The sequence below is a fragment of the Scomber scombrus genome, chromosome 3, assembly GCF_963691925.1.
Source record: "Scomber scombrus chromosome 3, fScoSco1.1, whole genome shotgun sequence".
Taxonomy (NCBI): Eukaryota; Metazoa; Chordata; class Actinopteri; order Scombriformes; family Scombridae; genus Scomber; species Scomber scombrus.
In genome coordinates, this window is record NC_084972.1 from 33,216,775 (window position 1) to 33,239,885 (window position 23,111).

The following is a 23,111-nucleotide window of genomic DNA, read 5'->3' on the forward strand; positions in this document are numbered from 1 at the left end:
TATGGTAGAAACTCTGGGAGACGGAGCTCCTGACAATGCACCAAGTGTCCTCGACTGACGAGCAGGACCAGAGGATGTTATGTAACACACACACACGTACAAACGCCATCGCACATGAGCAGATCATATACTGACTGACCGTATAGATTTCAACATTAACCTTTAATTCAATTAGACTGCTGGCAGGTCAGCTAACAAAGTCTGAATATTCAGTCTAAGGGCTCATTCAAGTTCTGACATATTCACTGACATAATTAAAGAGTTTCAGACATAATTTATTTTTTTCTTGTGTCACAATTGATCATAATTGAAAAAACTGACCTGTAATTCTCTCTTAACAAACTTTACTGATGTTGACAAACCTGTAACACCATCCTAAACATGAACACAGTTTTAGTACAATATTAAATGACATGGCACTTAATTTGGGGATGATAGCATTTGTCACAGATGCACCTCTAGTCTCATTTACACCTGATTGTGTCTCCAGATACATTTACACTTAAATGAAAGTCAATGAATCCTGGAAGTTGACTACTGCCCATTGTAACGGAGTACATTTACCCAAAAACATTTCTGAGGAACCTTAACTTGGTTATTGAGCAGTTTTTGCAACGTGATACTTTAACTCTTCATTTATTTCACAGCTATACTTAATTTTCAGATCTAGATTTTCGATGTAAAACAGATCATGTATTCTATACTTTACACATGCTACTAATACTGTTGTACTTTTACTGAGTAGTATGGTATTTATCACACAGGTCTTTTACTTGTAATGGAGTTTTTTTTTACATTGCTGTATTGGTACTTTTTCTGCAGTAAAGGATCTGAGTACTTCTTCCACCAAACTTTCCCTCTGAAGGTGTCATGATGGATTAATAGTGGAGACATTTTCAAAGTACATTTGAAATCTATTCCCTCTCATTTTCAGTAAGACTGGAACTAATCTGTTTGACTGTCCAACAGGAGACATTTTTAACAGTTACTGTATGTCACACAGGGACTCTGGATTTGTGGCCCCTGATCCTGCAGGACCTGCTCTATAATCTATCAACACATTTAGTCTTGGCTTTTTACAATCCTGACCAATATCACAGGCTGAAGACATATGAAGTGGCTCACAGTAGTTTAGGTAATGTTTAGCTTACAATATTTAATTTGATTATTCAGCTCTGTGCTGTGGACACAAATCAAACTTCTAAATCTGTTGTAGACTGCATTGTCATATCGCTTTCACACAATAGGGTTATACTCCACTTTTTTGCTTCATGTGTTTTGTAAAGTCAGTTCTTTACTGGACCTCCATGACACCATCAGACATGGTTTCTCAGATAAATATAAAACTGCAAAGCCTGTAAAATCAAACCAAGGTTTTTATGTTAAAGTCATCAGATTCAGACACAAACCAGTTATCAGAGATTTCACTGTCATGTTGAGGATCACAACACCACGAACTTAGTATCATAGTATTATTATTATATTTCTCCACAATCTTTGATTTATATTGAAATACTGAATCTCGTCAGTCTTTTAACCTTCTCCAGTGAACTCCTATGAAATGAAAAGTGTGATCATTATTTTGTGAAACTGTTCATCTCACTGAATATGTAGCAGTGTTGGGGGTCTTGAGCCTCCAGGACTCACAGGCCAAAACAGTTGAGGGTTACCACGGTGATGTTTGTGTGAACTCTGCATGTTTGTGTCAACTCTTTGCTGCATGTTACCTCACTGTTTTAACAGAGTATATAAGACAGCAGTCAGATTTAGTAGTTATTTTGTTATTTTGCAGGAAACCTCTTGGACACCCCTCAAGGACCCTTGGGTGTCCCTGGACCCCAGTTCAGGAGCTAAAACCACACTGCTGCCCAAAATTGGTTCTTATTTATGCCGGGCATTCAAAACATAAAAATGCACAATGTCAAACATTTAAATTAATTAAGTGTGCTGACGAATGTTTTTCCCTTCTGATATGTGACTGTGTTCTGTGAAAAGTTGTTTTTGGAGTGAGAAGTTTGTTTTAGTCTTGATTCTCAACCCTGTGGCTCCCTCTGCTGTCCTAAAACTTAAAACAATCTTCTGATATGTTTCCCAGATAAGATCTAACTTGTTATTCATGAGTTAAAAAGTTTCAGCAAAGTGTTTTGAGGGTTTAAAATGTGTTGATATAATTTTAAACTATAAGATAGAAATGGTCCTTGTATGAATCCATCACTTAGCTGTTGATAACTGATATTCAGTCCCAATATTCACCTGATTATCTACATTTTCTCTGAAACATCATAATGTTAACACTAATATAATCTCTTTGCGTCTGGTTTCATTAAAGGTTTTACTGAACCTCTTAAGATGCTCACTGTCATCACAGCTGCAGCAGCACACACTGACTGGATGATACTGCTCCGTATGGCCATGTGGGGGCGGTGTTGCGCCCTGCTTGCTGCTTGGTCTTTCTTCGTCTCTTTTATCTCTCTCCTCTCTGGCGCCCTCCCTCTATCTCTACCCGTCTCTTCTCTTTTTAGGAAGAAGCAGCTGAAAGCTATTGGCAATCATCTCTGAGAGGATTTGAGGAGGATTGGGAGGAATCCTCATTCTCTCTCTCTAGACCAGTGGTCTCCAACCCTGCTCCTGGAGAGCTACTGCCCTGCATGTTTTAGGTATCTCCCCTCTCTAACACACCTGATTCTAATAATGAACTCGTTATCATGCAGCTGAAACTTGTCAATGGGCTTGATAACAAGTTCATTATTAGAATCATGTGTGTTTGAGTGGGGAGATACCTAAAACATGCAGGGCAGTAGCTCTCCAGGAGCAGGGTTGGAGACCACTGCTCTAGACACTACCTCAAACACTGAACTGGGGAACTTTTTCCTTCCCCTTGTTTTTCCCCAGTATGTTTTTGAGCACTGGAGTTTTGTTTTGTTTTGTTTTGTTAGTTTGTTATTTTAGTTTAGGGTGGAAATTACCAATAGTCTAGTATTCAGTTTTGTTTGATTGAATTATGATCAGATCGGAACTATAAAAAAGGAAACAATATCATTTTTTTTTATAGTTTAGGGGAATAGCTTGGTGCGACGGCCCACTGCGTGGCTGGACTAGTGATTTCCTTTGTTTATTTCGGTTGTGATCTCCATCCCCTTTTGTTTGATACTTTTTTCTTTTTTTGAGTATTTCACTGTTGATTTTAAAATAAAAATGTGTTGATGTGAGATCTGAGCATCCTTTCCATATCTTGCAGTCTCTAGTTGAGCCTGTGTGTTAGAGGTAACATAACAGATACCAGTCACTTATTAGGACTTTATAAGTTTAAGATTCAATTAATCAATCTTTATTTATATATCGCCAAATCAAAACAAAAGTCATCTCAGCAGTCTAGACCGTAACCTTTAATTTAAAGAGACCCAACATTCCTCCATCAGCAGCAGTTGGTGACAGCGGCAAGGAAAAACTCTTAAACAGGAAGAAACCTCAGGCAGAACCAGGCTCTAGGTGGGCGGCCATCTGCCTCGACTGGTTGGGGTTGAGGGAGAGAGAGAGAGAGAGGAGCTCAGTGTATCATGGGGAGTCCCCCAGCAGTCTAAGCCTATAGCAGCATAAACTAGGAGCTGGTCCAGGACAATCCTGGCCGGTCTTAACTATAAACCCCTCGGATCAAATGTGGAAGATGGTTCCACAGGAGGGGAGCCTGATAACTGAAGGCTCTGCCTCCCATTCTACTTTTGGAGATAAAGCTTAGTTTATTTGGTGATCAACTAAACTAGAGAAATAAATAGACCTGATGATGGTATAAAATGAAAAGTTAAGGAATTATCAAAATTACATTGTACAGTTGATTCTAAGGGGGGACGAAAAGGTATGTACCACATTCAAGGCTGGATTAGTATTCTCAGGGACCGTGCCCTGAAATGCATGTCAATCATGAGACTTACTTTCCCAAATCAACTTTTGGGACTTTTTATTCTGATTGGAAAACGCTGCTGTCAGATGAAAACCTTATAACACCATATTTCGTTTTGGACATACTAGGTGTCTGAAAGCGACCATAATTATCAACATCAAAAGAATGGGTCAAGCCTTGTGTCGTATTTCTGTGGAGCCTGACAAAACAAACACATCATGGAGGGCCCCTATTCTGCTCAAGGGCTCCTGGGCATTAGCCCAGATTGCCCGTATGGTAGATCCAGCTTTCTTTGCTTTTTTAATTTCTTATTTTCTTAATAAAGGTTTGTTTTTCTGTAGCCTAGTTTATTTATTTGTTTTCTTATCTAAATTTAGCGTCTAAGAATTGCAAAGATAACAACACTCCTGGTACAAACTGTTCTTTTAGGCCACATAATTCAGACATGAGCTGAGGTTGAAATGTGTTTCTCATTATGGGAGTAAATGCATGTTCAAGCACTGTGCACACATTATTCATTTATCATTGCATATTATTTACTCTGCTGAGTCTTGGTGAGCTTGCCTAGTGGTTATAGCTGTGTATGTGCAAATATAATTTCCTCTTTGTGTCTACTTTAGTAAATTGGCACTGCAGAGACAATTTGTTATCTCTCCCGGACACTGAGCCTTTACTTCTGTTAATCTGTGTTACTTGGAACACCAGTCATCCGAATTCAGTCCAACTTGTTGTGAAATATCATTTCCAGACTGGATTCCTGCTCAAAGTGAAAGCATGGAACTTTTAAAGGTTTTAAACACAACTCTTGATTCATGAAAGCTGATGTTGATGGAGGTAAAATAATAAAATACCATAATATGCTTGTTTAAAAGTTTCAGATGTCACTTTGGCTGGAGTATTATTGCATATTTTAGAAACAATCTTTTCTGATCACATACATGACCGAAGAGTTTGAGTTACAGATATAAAAACCATTGAACTGTTTATAGTTTATATTATAGGCTAATGAATGTTATTGATGTAAAGAGACATTTTAAAGCACCTGCATATATTAAAGTCACATATGTGGCAACACAACACAACAGGAAAATTCATTATATGTAATCCTATTTGGCAATAAACCTGTTTCTGACTCTGATATGTTGATGCTTTGTATTATTTACGGTTTGTTCTAATACTAACAATGAAGCTGTCAGTCTATGTTAGCACAATACTGTTAAGTATACATACTGCATAGTTTAGTGGATAACATCAGCAAGTAGCAACATCCTAATGAAACATAATCAGTACAGTATTATGTATCCTAATAAACATCACAACACAGGAGATGTCATTTGACTCTTTACTCAAAGTTCAGATGTTTATCATAATTTAAGTGTGTCCTTTTGTTATAAGAAAGGGTTAATAACTTAAGATGTGGAGACATGCTGCAGATGTGGGGTGGTGCATGTGCTGGCGTCAACTCCATCATTTCTTGAAAAGGTAAAACCACATATTTACCCAGAAACTGCCTTACCCACTTCTTCTTTTTGCTTCCTCTCCTCTCTGTGCTCACTTGTTCTCACAATACAGACTCACAGGGTTTAAGTTAACCTGTGGAGATGATACTGTTATTAGTACCACTATCTGATTATCTGATAAGGAACCCTTTATCAAGGGTTTATAAGCATTAATAAACAGCTAAATGAATGGTTCATAAATACAGCTACCTATTATACTGTTATACCTAGAGAGGGTTGATAACTTTAGATGTGGCGTCAAGTAACTGTTACCGATAATATAACTTTGGATGGTGAAAGTTGTGCTACTTTAAACCTTTTTATATATCTTAAAGTATAGTAACCACAAAACGTTTGTCACGGTTTTCACTTCCCCTCCTCTCTGTGCTCACTAGTTTCAAATTCAAAGGGCTTAAGTTCATATGAGGGGATGATACTCTTACTGGTACCATTTCTGATAAGGAACCCTTTGTAAATGGCTTAAGGAATGGTTAATAAATAGTACTACTGTTTATAAATTACTTAGCAAGATCTGATGACTTCTTCAAAAGTGTGAAACATTTACAGTTATAAATGATTATAAGTCATTAATAAAGGTTTAGTGTTAAAGTCATTATGCTGTCTGTTATATTTAATCACTTACATTCTGCAGTTATAAATGTTGACTTTTTTTGTCTCGATGACCTGTTGCCTTTCCAGAAGGTAAGTGGTCGAACATTGGAAGTGTCTTCTTGAAGAACTACAAAGAGAAAATGTTACATGGTACAGAAAGGAGGGTTTTTTCACATCCTGGCAACCAAAATTATGCTTCTCAATGGGATGTAAAGTCTAGAGGAATTGTTCTTTAATTAAGCCATTTATTAATTCTTATTACTCCTATAACTATAAACAGTGTTATCAGAAAGTGGTACCCCGCTATTTTGAAGAAATCAGCCTGAAAAGCATTTGTTTCTGTTGCTGAAGTGCAGGTCAGGAGGAGCAGCCTACATGTCTGTGCAATAACAGGACAACAGCAAGTCTGCATGCGGTTGGATTTGAAGGCCTGTGGTTCTTTTGTATACATCTTGCTGGCAGGCTGTTATTCACTGTTACCCAATATGAGTTTGTTTCTAACTGAGCAAGTTTTAAAAGTTTCCAAAGGTTCCAAATATCAGTTTGGTTGGAGTATTATTGTTCATTTTAAACATAAATTTTTCATCACATACATAATATAGTATAGTTTATATTTACATTCATTAATGAAGAGTTTGAGGTACACATATAAAAACTGTTGAACTGATTGTAGTTGATATAATTGTTTAGTTAATATTGATGCAAACAAACATTTTAAAGCACTGCCTGCATCAGCTGAAGAAGTTCAACTTGCCAAAGTAAGTGCTCTTCTATACCTCCATCACTTCCTCCATCCTCACTTCCTCCATCACTATGTGGTACGCTGTTGCAACTGCCACAGAAAACAGACTGCAACAGAACTGCATCATGCCTGCAACATTCATCTACGTCCTATTATGAGAAGGTAAACACAGCACTATTACAGAGAAACTGCTTTTCTCTCAAACAAGGTCATTCAAGTCATTAAAACAAACAAACAACAGTTGCATCTCTTACAAGCAGACTCAAACCTGGAAAAAGGAGGGGAAAGACATGAGTTGTAACTAAAAATAGATTTATTTTACATAACTAAAAAGTAAATTAAACTAAACAGAAGGAAAAAACAACAACAAACAAATACGGTAGAAGCCAGAGGAGAGAGGCAAGTGACTAACTGCCAACCCCGTCATGAGGAAGTGTTTCCACCACAAACTCAGGAACCAAAAACAAGGTTCATACAGTAAAAACTGACACTCCACGGTGAGCCTCTGAGTTATTTTTTATAGTTTGAGACAAACTGTTGAAATATACAAAGTACTATAGACAAAGTAAAGTTGCACCATCTTGTCCAGCCTCAGCATGTGCTGGTGTTATCTCCATCCTTTATTCAAGAAGCAAAATTACCCACTTCTGCATTTTGCTTCCTCTCCTCTCTGTGCTCACTGGTTCTTACAGGTTTAAATTAATCTGTGGAGATGATACTGTTATTAGTTCCACTATCTGATTATCTGATAAGGAACCTTTTATAAAGGGTTTATAAACAGTCATAAATGGGAAAATGAATGGCTCATAAATGCAGCTACCTATACCGTTATACCTAGAGAGGGCTGATAACTTTAGATATGGCGTCATTACTGCTGCAGATGTGTGAAGGATGTTGTTTCCATCTTGTCATGAGAACATAAACACACCACTGTTATCAAGAAACTGCCTTCCTCTCAAAAATGTTCATTCAAATGGTTTCAAGTAAATCAAGCTTGGTATAAGCAGAAGGGCAGATTAAAGTCCATGTGGGATAGTACTGTACATATACCAAATGTGTGTCTGTCAAGGCCACCTTCCTGACCCCACAACCCTAAACACAAGGCATCAGAAAAGGTAAAACCACAAAATTACCCAGAAACTTAACTTTAGATACAAAGAAGAGCCACTGTCTGTATTAAAAACACTTTGAATGTTCTTTGATGTTGATGAATCAATTCTACATAGAACTATTAGAAAATAGAAACTTAAGTTGTGTGGGCAAATGATGCAGTTCAGTTTTTTGAATGAACTTAACATTGCAAGTAAGATGAACTGTTCCTGGCAACAGTAACCTGGCTGCCTTTAAAAGATACGTTAGTTTAACAAGATGTGAAGTTAAGTCAACTTTTATTGTTGTTTGTGTGGGGGAAATTGTTTTATTTTAGTTGTATTACACTTATTTCTTATTACAGTTATTCCTTTTCATATAATGTGCTCACACCCTTTTCATGCTGTGTGAAGTAAAGCATTGCATGTCTCCACCTGTAAACAGCCAAACGGCTTCCTGAGAGGCAGAAAGGAAGTCACTTATCTTTGCTTGCAGGGTTGCCATTCCTGCTACCACCCTGCATAAGATGACTATAAATTATTGGTTGTAATTCAGGGGGGCAACAGACTTTTAAACTGTGCTGGTGAATGAAAATCCGTCCATTCAGCTGATTCTTTTTTGCTGGGACATTGTTTCTGGCTTGTTCGCTTGGTTTGAATCAATAATTGAACACGACCGAGTCTTAACTCTTTTTATTTCTCACCAGAGAAGTTTTACGCTATATACACTAACCATCTTGATAGATTGTAACTAGTGTTTTTTTGGCATTGGTTTCAACTCTCTTTAATCAGTTTTTTTTAACTCTCTTCACAGGCCTTGTTCACAAAAAGACGTTAGTATGGATTGGTCATTTCCCAGAGTCCATCCATCAAGGTTTATTTTATCTGCTTCACCCTCATCCTCCAAAATTGTACTGATCAAATGTAGCTTCCTGTGAGAAAGATGCTGTTGGTAAAACTGTGACCCCGGCATAGGCATTGTACCCCTTCTAGCACTGCTACTGCTCCCCAAGGCTCACTCATTAGATCTGGAGTATGGCTGTCTCTTCATATCTGCATATTTACTTAAACTGTTTGTTTCCTGTTGTCTCTCATCGTTGTTTCTCTGCCATATTTGTTCACAACAACAGCTCCTTCCTGCTTAAACTTTAGACTGGGGTGGAGCCATCACCTTTTAAAATGCGTCACCAATTATATTTCTGCACTCACTTCTGTTGCACGATCTCAGCATTCACAGGTTTTTTGCAGTTAGCAAGGTAATGTGACTTTTCTTCATATCTGTAACAAATACCTGCACTTGTGTCTTTTGTTAAAGTTTTCTTAGACTTCCTATCAGCTAAATTATCTCTCTTCTCTCTTTCTTTCCCTTGAGTTCGAGGCTGGGCTTTTCCTGGAATTTTCCTTTTTTTAGGGGGTCTCTGCGTTCTCTCCAACAACTCTTCATCTGCTTATTATGATGTGACCGATGGGAATTCAGAGTCAATGCCTGCTGCAGATTTTTACTGTGTGGCACAGACATCTACTCTTTCTGTTCTCCTTAAACTAACAAACATATTCAAATGAAGTTACTTTAAACAATAAGTCTGAGTTTCCTATCATGTCGTTTGTGGAGTCTGACAGCAGCTACATCCTCAGCCAAACTGTTTCAATAGATTTGTGTCAGCTTGTCAGAGGTCTTATCATAGATCTACTCAGTGTTTCAATGTCCAGAATAATTTTCGGAGCTGCCAGGCTGTAGTACCAGGAGGGGGTTAATAACTGTAGAGGGCATCATAACTGCGGCGGATGTGGGAAGGGGGGCATGTGTGTGTGTGTGTGTGTGTGTGTGTGTGTGTGTGGGTGGGTGGGGGGGGGACTGCTTCTTCAGAATTATTTTAACGAAACTTAAAAAATAGTAACCACAAAACTGAGGAAGTTTCATGGTGTTCACTTTTTTTGCGTCTTGCTCCTCTCTGTGCTCAAATTCAAAGGAATTAAATTAATATGAGGAGATGATACTCTTATTGGTATCACTTTCTGATAAGGAACCCGTTGTCTTTAATAAATGGTGAATGAATACTACTACTATTTATTAATGACTTTTAAGACCTGATGACTTGTTCAAAAGTGTGAAACATTTATACTTATAAATGGTTATAAGTCATTAATAAAGTTTTAGTGTTTCTATGATCTGCCGTCATATTTAATCATATTTAATGCAAATAATTAAATTCTGCAGTAGTTGAACATGGGTAATGTCTTCCTGAACAATTAAGCATAGAAAGAGTGATTTTTCAAAACCCTATTCCAAAATTACAGTATGCTTAGTAATGAGTTGTAAAGTATAAATAAATTATGCTCTAGTTAAGCCATTAATTAATGCTTATAAACAGTGTGAGTGCTACCCACAGCACCAAAGTGCTACCCTGTTATTTTGAAGAAATCAGCCTGAGAAGCTTTTGTTTCTGTTGCTGAAGTGCAGTTCAGGAGGAGCAGCCTCCAGATGTTTGTGACATCCTGTTATAACAGGACAAGAGCACGTCTGTGGTTGGATTTGAAGGCCTTTTGTTGTTTGTTATACATCTTACTGGAAGGCTATTCTTTAGAGGTACATATTTCTGTAATCACAGTAAATGAAGAAGCCAACAGTTGCAATTGAGGAACTGTAGTTGTATTTCTTGCACAACTACAGATGAAATGTTAGTGTGAAGATAAAGCTCTGATCAGAGGGAATATTTTCACATGTAATTTGTGCTGTTCTTGTGCAGAATTCATGATTCATAGTAGTTAATAGTTATATAGAGACGTTAAAGTGATGTTTCATCTCCAGGTGACGCAGACAGCTATGGAGCTTCTTCCTCTCGTGTGTGTCTCTCTCCTGACTTGGTCTGGAACAACGTTTGCTGTTGAAAACGGTGAGAAAACCAATCACTTCCACTGATAATCACACTGAATGACATTTATTCATTGTATTTGATTTAAAATGTGTAAATTCATGCAGGAGTCTGAAAGCACGCAGAATAAAAATGACTGGATAGTTTAAATGACGTCATCACCTGCATACAGTCTTATAATAGACTATGATAGGCAAAAAGTGGAACGCCGCAAAAATATCCTTTTTCTACGATGGGGGGGGGGGGGGGTGTTACCTTTCATTCCTGTCATTCTTTGTGCTGCTGTAATAAACTACTGATGTGAATTAAAACATTGCTGACATATCTGATGTTCTCTGAAGTGAGATAAGTTGCCAAACTAAACTTAATTTTTTCAGTGGAAAGTTAATTCTTATAAATAATCTAAATGCTACAGAGAGCTATAATTAGGGCCCGAGCCGTATTGTATCTGTAGGAAACGCTCTGCGTACTTCTTCTCTGAAAACAACAGCATTTTTGGCGGCACTAAACGTGCACTTAAACTCATTAAAACATGTCAGACCTGGTGAAAAATGTTTATATTTTATGGGTCCCAAAAATGGCCGTGGCAAAATGGCTCTATGGCGCCCCTTATGACACCTTAAAATGTGAATATCTTCCGTCCAGATTGACGTTGGAAAACGAAATTTGGTATTCAGCTGTATCGTGGCCACACGCACAACAAAGTTGGGGGGACCACATTGGACCCTAACCCTAAGTCCAACAGGAAGTCACCTATATTTATTCAAAATTGTGATTTGGCTGCCATTTTTCCCATTTCCACGCCTCATACTTTCACTTTAACTCTTCCTACAGATTTGACTCCACAGACGTCAAATTCAGTCAGTATTGAAGTTGAAAAGTCAAAATCTGATGGTCGAGTGGTTGGAGCACATGCCACGTAATCGCATGTTTCCTGGTTCAAATCCGGGCATGGACCTATACTGCAGATCATTCCCCTCTCTCTCCATGTTTCCTGTCAGCATTTCTGCCAGTTACTATATGAATAAAGGCAAAGAAACCTAAATACGTTTTTTAACGAAAACTTAAAATCAGGTGTTTCACCATAAAACAGGAAGTCCTTATAACTCCAATATTTATCGTCCAATCTGCACCAAATTCCTCACGCATGATGAGAGTCCCACCCTGAACACGTCTATGTGTCAATACTGACTCATATTTATAGCGCCACCTACTGGACAAAGGAAGTCAGCCTAATATGACAAGCATCATCTGATTTACCTGAAATTCACACTACAACATGACATATAATTGGTGTGTGTTCTTTAGCGCCCCATAGTGGACACAGGAAGTGTTTCTTAACCCCTTCACACATTGTTCAATAAAAGCCCGGGTGCCAAGACATCTACGTGCCCGCTGTGCGGGCCCTCCGACCGCGTCACATCCCGACATGCGCGGGGGAGCGAGGGCCCGTTCATCGCTGCTTGCAGCATTCATTTTATTTAGTGCCTTCATCTATATAATATTGTATTGTCAGAGCTGAATATTATTTACAGGACTGTTAAATTGTGAAAGTGGAAAACAAAACTAGCTTTTATGTCATTATTAACACAACCAATTAGTTATTTCCATCAATAAACCTATTTGCCAATATTTGTGAGAGTTTTCATTTTGACTATTGTAGACTTTTACAGGATTTGATTTCATTCACATAACTGTATTTCAACATACTCTGTTGTCCACTGTACTTCAGCTACATGTAGTGAACTACTGTATATCTGATGGTTTTCTGTCCCAAAAATTACATTCACACTCATTTTTTCATACCAGAGGGGTTTCTAATTAGTGCATATTAGAAAAGTGGAAGCAGTTATCTAACATGAATACTGGGCTTTATAAAAACATTCAGCCTTCTTTTATCACATTAATATTGTTATAGAAATCTTGAGCTCATCACTTCAGATACTTCAGTAGATATGGATTTCTTATGTAAAATGATTTATTGACCAATACAAACTTTGATTGTTCAAGGAGACAACCATTACATATCAAAGTGCTGGTGCTCAATGCCTCAGAGGGCTTTACAATCTGTACAGCAATACACAGTGGTGGAAAGAAACCAAGTACATTTACTCAAGTGCTGTACTTAAGTACAGGTTTGAGATAATTGTACTTTACTTGAGTATATTTATTTGATGCTACTTTATATTTTCACTCCACTACATTTCAGAGGGAAATATTATACTTTCTACTCCACTACATGTATTTGACTCCCTAAAAAATGGAAGATATGAAATAGATGTGTGTAAAGAATCAAGAAAGCTAAATTATAGAAATAAAACATGGAAAACAAAATTATATTTTACATATATATAGATTGTGATCCAATCCAGGTCTGTGTTATATATTTTAACCTACAGTATATGTTATGTGGTGCTGTTGTCTTGGTCAGGACGCTCCTGTAGATATTATTTGATATCAGTGAGCCTCCACATTGAGCCTGCACATGGCGCCAAACTCCACTCTTTAATACACAGTTTAGTAGTCAGCTGATCCTGATTCAGCATCTGAAACATTTCCATACAGTATTTTACGTTTCATGTTAAACCAAACACAAACCTTTACCTTATTGGTAAAGCAAAAAAAAACTCAGTTCAACCAGGTGTAATATTTATTAGTGTGTTGGATGTGCAGACAGAGATAGTCTGATGACTTAGTCACTGCTGAAGATCATCATCATTTTGGAAAAAAGTTAAAGAGTTAAATGTTAATATTTATTAACGCGTGGGGTGTTCTCCTCAGGTTGTGATAAAACACTAGAATAATATAATAATATGAAAAATAAGAATCAGAGAAAACTAAATATAAAAGACGAAAACAGATAAAACATAAATAGATGTAAAATAGTGAAATATGAACAAGTGTAAGTATGATATGTGCAGGACAGAGCAAAGGATTTGTTGAAGACAATGTGCCAGATGACAAGAAACAAGAAAAGTTTCTTGTTATAACATAAGTTGATATGTTGCCATGACAACAAACTTCCATATGTCTGTCTTAACCTGATTATTCTGCATGTAAACAATAATACGTGTTTTTGTCTTCCAGAGACAACAATCATCAAAGTGAAAGAAGGAATTAACGTCACGTTAACCTGTTCACTCAGCACAGAGGACATTACTAACAAGAAGTTTGACTGGAAGAAAGATGATCAGAAGCAAGTGTTTCTGTATAATAACGGCATTGATCCTCATCCAGATCCGCAGTTCAAAGATCGAGTCTCATATTTTCCAGATGAACTGAAGTCAGGCAACGCCTCCATAACCATCAGAAATACGAAGGTGGCTGACGGTGGAAAATACACCTGTATATTTCCAGATCTTCAGCCAGAACAAAGATTCCACATGAAGCTTGTTGTTGGTGAGTATTTTCAACACTTATTTACTGATGTGACTGGTTTAAGAGTCCCAGATGGACTCAAGTCAAATAGTCAGAAACACATCTGGCAGGGCCTCGTCCCCACAGCGCTGCAACCATGTATGGAGTGATTCCCTCTTTATCAAACATGCTGGATATTTGTGACACATTGCAGATTGTGTCACTGCGTCTGATACATTTTGTAATTTCCAAAACCAATCAAATACGTCCAGCTTCATGCAGTGATTGTTCAGGTATGTGGAGGTTAGAAAGAGAAACTTCTCTCTCAAATTCCTGATTTTAACATCATGTATGCTTTGAAGGGGAGACGGTATGAAAGTGTGCGCTGTTATCACCATTTAAATGATGATCACGTCTCGTCCCTCTCTATAACACCAGGCTTTACACTCAGTTCAGAGCAGATATAAACACTTTTACCTTTAGATGACACATAATAAGACCTACAGTAGTTCATTTCAAGTGTACTCCAGCCTTAATCCGTCTGGGACTGACACAAAGCAGTTGATTCTGTGAAGCCAGGATGTTTGTGAAAACTGAGACTGTGGTTTAATTTTTTTTTGTTTAGTTCAATAATGTCTGCTATTATGATTTCACAAACATTGTAACATAATTATATTTTCCTTTTTTCCTTTTAGGTGCTTTAACTTCTTAGGGCTCTATTTAATTTAATGCATTTCTGGCCCTTAACATCTTCTCATTTTAAACTGTGTATAATAAAAAAACTACATAGAACAGATACATTTCCATTGAAACACTGTAAAGCCAAAAAATAAGTTTCAGTAGGTGTGTTTCTCTTAATCACAGCTCCAAAAGAGCTGAACTGGGAAAGGATTAAAATGAAAAAAATGGAAGATTTTGTGTTTTTTACCTTTCACTTCATTTTTGAAATACAGTATATCAGTCATAATATGGGCTAGCAAGCTGAAATTCACAGTATATTTCCACTAACATGTCTTTAATGTCTTTACTAAATTTCAGATTGGTAGACCGAAGTGGCTCTGAGATATTTCAGAAAGAGCAGTGATGAGCATCTCCAGCAGATGACTACAGAATTCTCTAAAACCTCTTTAAAGTTAATAAATAATGATGATAAATATCTTTAATGAAGCTGAAAAATGTCCTTAAATGTTAAAGTAAATTATAAAAAGAAGTTGTTAATATTTAGATAAAGATTTACATATTTATTATCATTGAATCATGTCTGCTTTCACAGATTAAACAGTTTCTCTCTTATGTGGGTGTCTCAGCACCACAGGAAGTCAAACTACATTAACTTCCTTATATGGTTCTGCAGGTAATTTTAGTGGCTACAAACTAACTGTGTTTTTAAAGTGCAGAGTTTCTATTGGATGAAACCAGCTGTCAATCAAACACAGGTGGTGCTCACCTAAGCATGCCCTCCTCTGATTGGCTGATAGAGTTAAAAGACCGTTAATTTCGTCACTTTATGTCGCGTGAAGATGCAGATTGGTCAGTTTTGTTCCTGGGCGTTTCCTGATCTCACTGATACTGAACATCATTGGTCAAATCTGTTATCGAGCCGTTAAATTGATCAAAATGTCGTTGTTTCGGAAGTTTGACGAGCTGCGCTAAAACTAGACGAAGGAAATAATTCACGTTTATTCAGATTATTTTTACTTTCACTTGAATTTATAGGAGCTGGATTTAATCAGTGTATTTTAGTTGTTTAAAAGGAGCCGTCGTTAGTTAGTGAATATGTGTTATTAAGCGTGTAAAAGCCTTTTAACTGCGGAGAGACAGGTTAGCAGGTAAGTTACTAACTGTTTACGGCTGCAATGTGTGACGCTGCATGTTTTATGTCGTAAATCCTAAATTGAGACGCTTCCATCGGTTGAAAACACAAACATTTAAGCTTTCAAACGAGATATAATATGTGTGTACTGACATATACAGTCAACATGAAAATATGTAGTATATTCATTTATTATTTTAACGTGTAAATATCGGGTCGCATCCAACCTCCGCACCTTAAACTGTTAAAAGAGAGACCTGAAATCAAAGGTGAGTCCTGATTATGATGACGTCACTGTCTCTACATTTTACACCTGCTGTAACTTTGACTCCTACAGACCTCAATCATTCACTAACTAGAAAATATATATAACTGGGGAAATGACTAGGATCATTATTCAGTTTTTATATGAGTCTAATTTCACATCATCAGTGCAGACATTTATACAATTTTACATAATGACTGTTCTTGACTGATCAAGAAGAACATCTAAATATAAATTATAATGTTGTTATTGTTAAAACTGTTTATACCATGTTCACAGGTTCAGCTCCAAAACCATACATCAAACATCTTCAGCAAACGAGGTACTGGGCACGGCTGCAGTGTGAGACTCATGGTGATCCACAGCCTGAGTTACACTGGCAGGACAGTGCTGGAAACAACCTTCCAGCTGAAGAGCCTCAGGTTTCACCACAAGGAGACCAATTCTACGTCACCCTCCAAATAACTGTGAACAAGACTGGTGTCTACCGCTGTGTTGCTACTCAGGAGGAGATTCGCCATCAGATTAATGATACGACCCCTTTGTATATACAAGGTGATATTCTTTTTTGAAGTGGTATTTAATCAGTAAAAACTTTTTTCTTTGTGTGATATTAGTTTTCAAAAATTGTCATGTGAATCACTTTGCATTCACTATAAACACACAGACACTTCACTGCTTTGAGCAGCAGTGTTAACTGGAATATATTACTCAGATATTATATTATATTCAGATTAGAAAAAAGGCTCTAAAATCCTGGTTCATTAATATAAAGAGATAAAAGAAATGATTAGAGTCTGAAGATAATAAGCTGCACTTGACGGTAGATTTTAAATCAGTCTAAACTGTCACACAAACACAAAATCAGTTTAATAGTTCCTGACTAGCTGTAGGTCACATTTCAGTCGTTCGATGTTTGATGTAAAATAAATATGAAGCACAAAAACACTCCAGCAGGAATTTGAAGGAGTAAAGTGAGGCAAAAATTAGCTTTGCATTCAGTTTTTTAGGGCAGACACATCATTTATTGTTCTCTGCAGACTCATCACTGATGTACACGAAGTAAAACACATTTGAGTCCCTCTGTGGAAGTAGAGCTTTTCCTTCCTGATGGAGGTGCAAAGTTAGTCAATAATCAGTGTCTCTCTTTATGGAAAACATGTTTGTGGTGCTCAGGAGCTGATTAAATAAACCTCTTAGGTATCAAAGTTGTGCTGAATTTACATGTTTACTAAATAATGCATTACTGAGGAAAGGAACAGGAACTCCACTTATGTGAAATTTAGAGTTTGAACATTTTTTAATAATTTACATTTTCATGACGCAAGCAAAAAAAGTTATGAAACGGAAGAATACATTTACCATAAGTGACTACTAAAGAGGTTTTAATTTAATATGAAAAGTCTTTGGAGTTACAGAGTTTACTGGACACGATGAACTTAAAACATCTTCTGTGGTGTGCACATTTAGACACAGGATCCTGGATGCTGTTTCAACTGTTTGTTCAACACAGGCAGTTGATTGATGATGATTTTTCTGTACAAAGATCACAACAAAGTCATCTTGAGGCACTTTTGCATGGAGCAGGACTAAACCGAACTCTTTGATTAATTTAGAAAGAGACCCAACATTCCCACATGAGCAAGCACTTGGCGACAGTGACAAGGAAAAACTCCCCTGTCTGGGAAGAAACCTCAGGCAGAACTGGGCTCTCGGTGCGCGGCCATCTGCCTTGACCGGTTGGGGTAGAGAGGAGAGAGACAAAAATGTAAATCTGACTCTGCTGAGACTGATCAGCTGATTAAGTGTTGCATTGAGGAATCTGAAGACTGGGTGGTGATGGGGAGGTGGTGGGTCACGCATAACAACATCAAGAAAGCAACTGAGCAGAGAAGGAGAACACTTAAAAAGACAGCTGCAATATGATAGGCTGACAATGAAGGTGTGTCACTGTGCTAATGGTTAGACTTGACCAGGTGATGTGAACAGCTGACTGTGTCTATTGATGCTCCAGAAATAACAGCAAGGAAATGATGAGCTTTGACAGACAGAGATCAGTATGAGCTGTGAGAAGGATCAGAATGACAGAAGAATGAGAAATAAAACTATGATGTGAGCATACAAAAAGATGGTCTTCCTGTCTGAACTTTGAAGCTTCATGATGTTTGTGAAATCTGACACTGGTTTATTTTTCCTCCAATTAGATCTGTTCAAAATAAAGTTCAGTTTTAACAGTTTTACCTGTCTGCCATGTTGATATCACATAAACTCTCTAACTTCATTATGTTTTCTTTTTTTCTCTTATGGGTTTCATCTGAAAACAAACACCAGGTGAGTCCTGATTTTGGTCACTGATCTCTACATCTGCATGTTTGTGCTGTAAGTTCTGAATATCATCATAAAAATGTTTAATGAGTAAACCTCAGTGTGTTGAGCTGACTGGGATCATTCTTCCTCATGTACGCTGAGACTAATATACATGTTTTTATATTTGTCCAAAGGTAAAGTGCTCCATAGTTCTGGAGGCTTATAAAATGTTATTGTTACCATTTCATAACACAAGTGTCTACAAATGATATTTAATGTGCATATGACAGGACAGTTTATCTGTGCAATAATCAATACTTTAATAAGTGATCAGAGCTGATATCAATCCAGTATATATTGGATCAGTGTATCTCTCATGATACTTTGACACAGATACAGACACAGACCTAAGCTGTCCATCCCAATGAAAATAGTGATATATCAGTCTATTACTGATGATAAAAAAAACTTTGTTGCTATTTGTAGCACTAAAACCGAAAACCACAAATAATTTCACAAAAATGAAATATAGATTCTTCTGTGAGCTTTTGGGATTAAAAACTGATCATTTTATGGGGTTATATTATGCTGCATAACAGCAGACTGTATGGCTCTGCTCTCATTGAGTCATCTCACTGCTGTTTGAATCTGTCAATCATTGGAAATTTTAGGAGCATGCACACCTTTAGTTGTTCTCTTTGTGTAGGTTATGATGTCTGAACATGATGGACACTTTGATTCTGACTGTTACTTTACCTTTTTATCTGTTTCAGGTTCTGCCAGTGGACTGGTTGCTGGTTCAGTTCTCAAACTCTTTTTGTTGATGGTGTTCTTGGTGTTCTTGTTCTAGCTGTGCTCGTGAAAAAAGGGTTTTAGGAAAGGTGAGTTTAAATAATATATTATATCCATATAATCATAATGAGCAGACAACAGATTATTTGGCTTCCAATCCACAAGTCTTCATTAATCTATTAATTTGAAATGAATATAGCAAATATAATAAGTATTTCCAGTTGTTCATTTATACAACATTTCGAATAGTGAAGTGAAGGGTTTGAATTTTACCTTTCAATACTTTTTTTAAAAGTTGAACACACAAAACAAACAGTAACACACTGTGATTAGATAATTATGTCTTACACGTGTTGTAATTCAAACATATCTAAATGGACACAACATAGTTAATGCGTTTATTAACTGAAGGACTTTTGTTTCCAACATTAGGATTTTCTTTAATGTAATTGTGTTTTCTCTCCTGCAGGCTCTTGTGATTTAACAAACCAGTCAGCATAATCAACTTCAGGCTTTCCTGCTTAACAACGTGCCTTGAACTTTGCTGCTGAAGTGTGTGTGCTCTTGTATCTTTTGATTTTTGTGAGGATCAGTTTGAGTTTTAGACCAAAACAGTGAAAACATTTTTGGAGCAGTTGGAGCATTTTGTCCTCATTTATCCAAAGGCTGGTTTTTAAGTTGAGGTTTTAGAGTTAAAGATAGAAACAGACGACTGTATAAACCTGTTAACTTTAAGAAGAAGCTTCCTGTCTTACTGCAGCAGGACCAGGAGGGGGCAGTGTAGCTCACAACGATATCAAATAGAAAACACTGAAATACCCAAAAAACAGAGAACAGAACATTTTCAGCTGCCTGAACTTCAAACAGATTAAAACCTTTATAATGTGACTTGTAGCTTGACCATTATAACATTATTAATAAATATCAATGAATAATGAGAACTGTTCTAGTTGTGATGGACTACATTTGATCTCTGATCCTCAGCTGAAATAAACAACCATCGTAGTCACTCAGACTTTAAAAGATGAAGTTGAAATGTGTGCCAGCGGTCGTCCGGTTGGATCCCTGCTGCTCCTGTCATCATGTCAAAGTGTCCTAGAACTAAACACTGAACCCCAAATGACTCCTGATGTTCAGACCTGCAGCCTGCATGGTAGCTGGCTGCCATCAGTGTGTTTGTGAGTGTTAATGAGTGAATGAGAGGAACATTTTAAAGCATGCTGGATAAAAGCACCATATAAATGCATCCATTTATCAAATATTATCATACTGCTCTTAAAGATCCTCACTGAGTTAGACTGCACTGAAATAAAACCTGCTGTTAAGCTTTGAATTAATGTGAATATTTTGCAGCTAAAATCAATCAAATGTGACTTTTCTATATTTTGAATAATCATGTGTTATTTCTTTGTATTTGTTAATGTGCTCAGCCAGAATCAGTCAGGTACAGTTTCATACTGAACTATAAACTGTTGTTGACTGTGATATTTGAATTGAGCTGAAAGTTCATGTATGTTTATGTTGTTTATGTTGCACTTGCAGGGTTTCATGTAATTTCAGGCTCTTCTTTTCTATTCGATCATTTGAATAAAACATGAACAATGTCAAACTGTATGTTGTGACTGATTTGAATGTTTCTGTCTGTTCAAACTTTGATGAGAGAAACAAAAGCTATTCATGAGTCATTGTAGTTAATATACAGCAGGACAATGAAGTTCAACCAGATGTTTCCAGCTGTGTTTTTTGGGGCTGATGTTGTACAGACACGGCGAAAACCTGTTTTTACATGTTTTAGTTTGTATAAAACAGTTTTCTGGTTGTATCTGAGGTGTCATCATTCTCATCAGTAATCCACACACAATAAACCGTGGCCTGCTTCATTTATGGTTGAAGCTGAAGTGCTGTTATTGACACAGATGTGTTGTGGTCAGATAGGACACATTATGGGATGTACCTGTATGAGTGTAGAAGAGGTTACAAGCTCATATTTATTGGGATGTAGGTGAGCCTTGTGTTTATATTGTTATCTACTGCACATTTATGACGAGTCCTGTCAAACATTTGATGCAGTCTATAAAAGGACAAACCTCAGCTTTCATTAGGGGGCCAAATATTAGTATTGGAGGGCCAGATTTGTCCCGCGGGCCGCTGTTTACCCACCACTGACGCTTTTATTGTGACAGGGCTGTACCGGATGTGCTGCTGGTGTTGAATCCGAGGAACCGAAAGTATTGCTGGATGAAGCAGTGAGGCTGTGAGGAGCGGCTAAAGCTTCGTTATATAGAGATGTTAAAGTGATGTTTGATCTCCAGGTGACGCAGACAGCTATGGAGCTTCTTCCTCTCGTGTGTGTCTCTCTCCTGACTTGGTCTGGAACAACGTTTGCTGCTGAAAACGGTGAGAAAACCAATCACTTCCACTGATAATCACACTGAATGACATTTATTCATTGTATTTGATTTAAAATGTGTAAATTCATGCAGGAGTCTGAAAGCACGCAGAATAAAAATGACTGGAGAGTTTAAATGACGTCATCACCTGCATACAGTCTTATAATAGACCTACTCAGAGTTTAGATGTTTATCATCATTTAGGATGTCATATATGTTATAAGAGGGTTTAATACCTTTAGATGTGACGTCATGACGGCTGCAGGGTGTCGTCTCCATCCTGTCATGAGGATCCATCAAAATAGTCTGAGATGAAATTTACAATCAACTAATCAGTTAATTGTTGCAGCTCTATTCAAATCACTGTCAATAACTTTCTTAAGACACAAAAACACAAAAAATCTGCATTTAATCTGCATTTAATCTCTGTTAGCTTGCTGAGTGGGTTTTAAATAAAGTTGTGATGGCAGCAGGTGTTCAGGTGTTATAAGTGACTCAGGTAGGTGAGAGGTACTTAATGAAGCTCACAGTTTATTGATTATTTGGACAAAAAATGTGAAGATCACATCAATCTGTAATCCCATTTGTGGGTTCCTCCTTCAGTAAATGTTAAGATTTTCTTTTCACCAAATCACAATTTCAGTTTTTTCACATATATTTTTATTTTATAGCTTTAGTGACTTAGTTTAAATAAGTTTTGTTGTGTTAAGTCTCCCTCTTTTCCTCTCTCTGTCTTGCCTGCTCTTGTTTTTTCAGTTAGAAATACCTGTTTGTGTTGGTTTACTTATCTGGGTGTGGAGATGAAGAATGTCTCATAAACCTAAACATTGTTTTCATTCTCAACATAATGTGGGAGCTGTTATATCTACAAGTGATCTTTGGGTTATTATAGTTTATTTCATTTTTAACACTTGGGGACAGTTGAACAAGCTGAAAACACATTTTCAGTTTATCACAAACATGTTAACAACCAGCTGCATATTTACACATCCAGAAACATGCTGAAACTTGGCCTCAGTTTGGAGTCATGTTCATGTTTAATGACAGTAGTTTTACTGGGTAAATATGAGGAAGCATTTCTGTAACACTTCCAACAGATCAGGTTTGAGGTGAATGTGGCACGAAAGGCTGCAGCAGTCACTACATGCAGAGAAATACCTGTTAAATGAACCTCCTGCTCCACCTTCTGAAGACAGCACAGTAATCAATTAATAATAAAGTAAGGCTTCATACAGCCACTATATAAAGTATTCATCTCCTTTAGAAGTCTTCATCTTTTATTTTTTATCTATATGTTGTTTATTTGATGTCAGAGGACAACAAGGATTCATTTTCTGGGTGCCTGAAGTGTTTCTACTAAATTTCCAGACAATCCATCCCATAGTTGTGGAGATGTTTCAGCCTTGTGGATAAAAAACAACATAAATCATGAATTGATTGTTTTATACAAATACAAATATTGTTTGCTGTTAAAA

The 23,111-nt window shown here is 37.1% G+C and overlaps 1 long non-coding RNA gene across 1 annotated transcript; it reads left to right on the plus strand.

Annotated features, from left to right (window-relative positions):
- Positions 1-18,372: 18,372 nt before the first annotated feature.
- LOC133977897 (uncharacterized) lies at positions 18,373-20,846 on the plus strand. Its single transcript, XR_009924982.1, has 3 exons — positions 18,373-18,478; positions 19,228-19,339; positions 19,716-20,846. It is a non-coding gene; the product is annotated as an uncharacterized LOC133977897 (long non-coding RNA).
- The last annotated feature ends 2,265 nt before the right edge of the window (positions 20,847-23,111 follow it).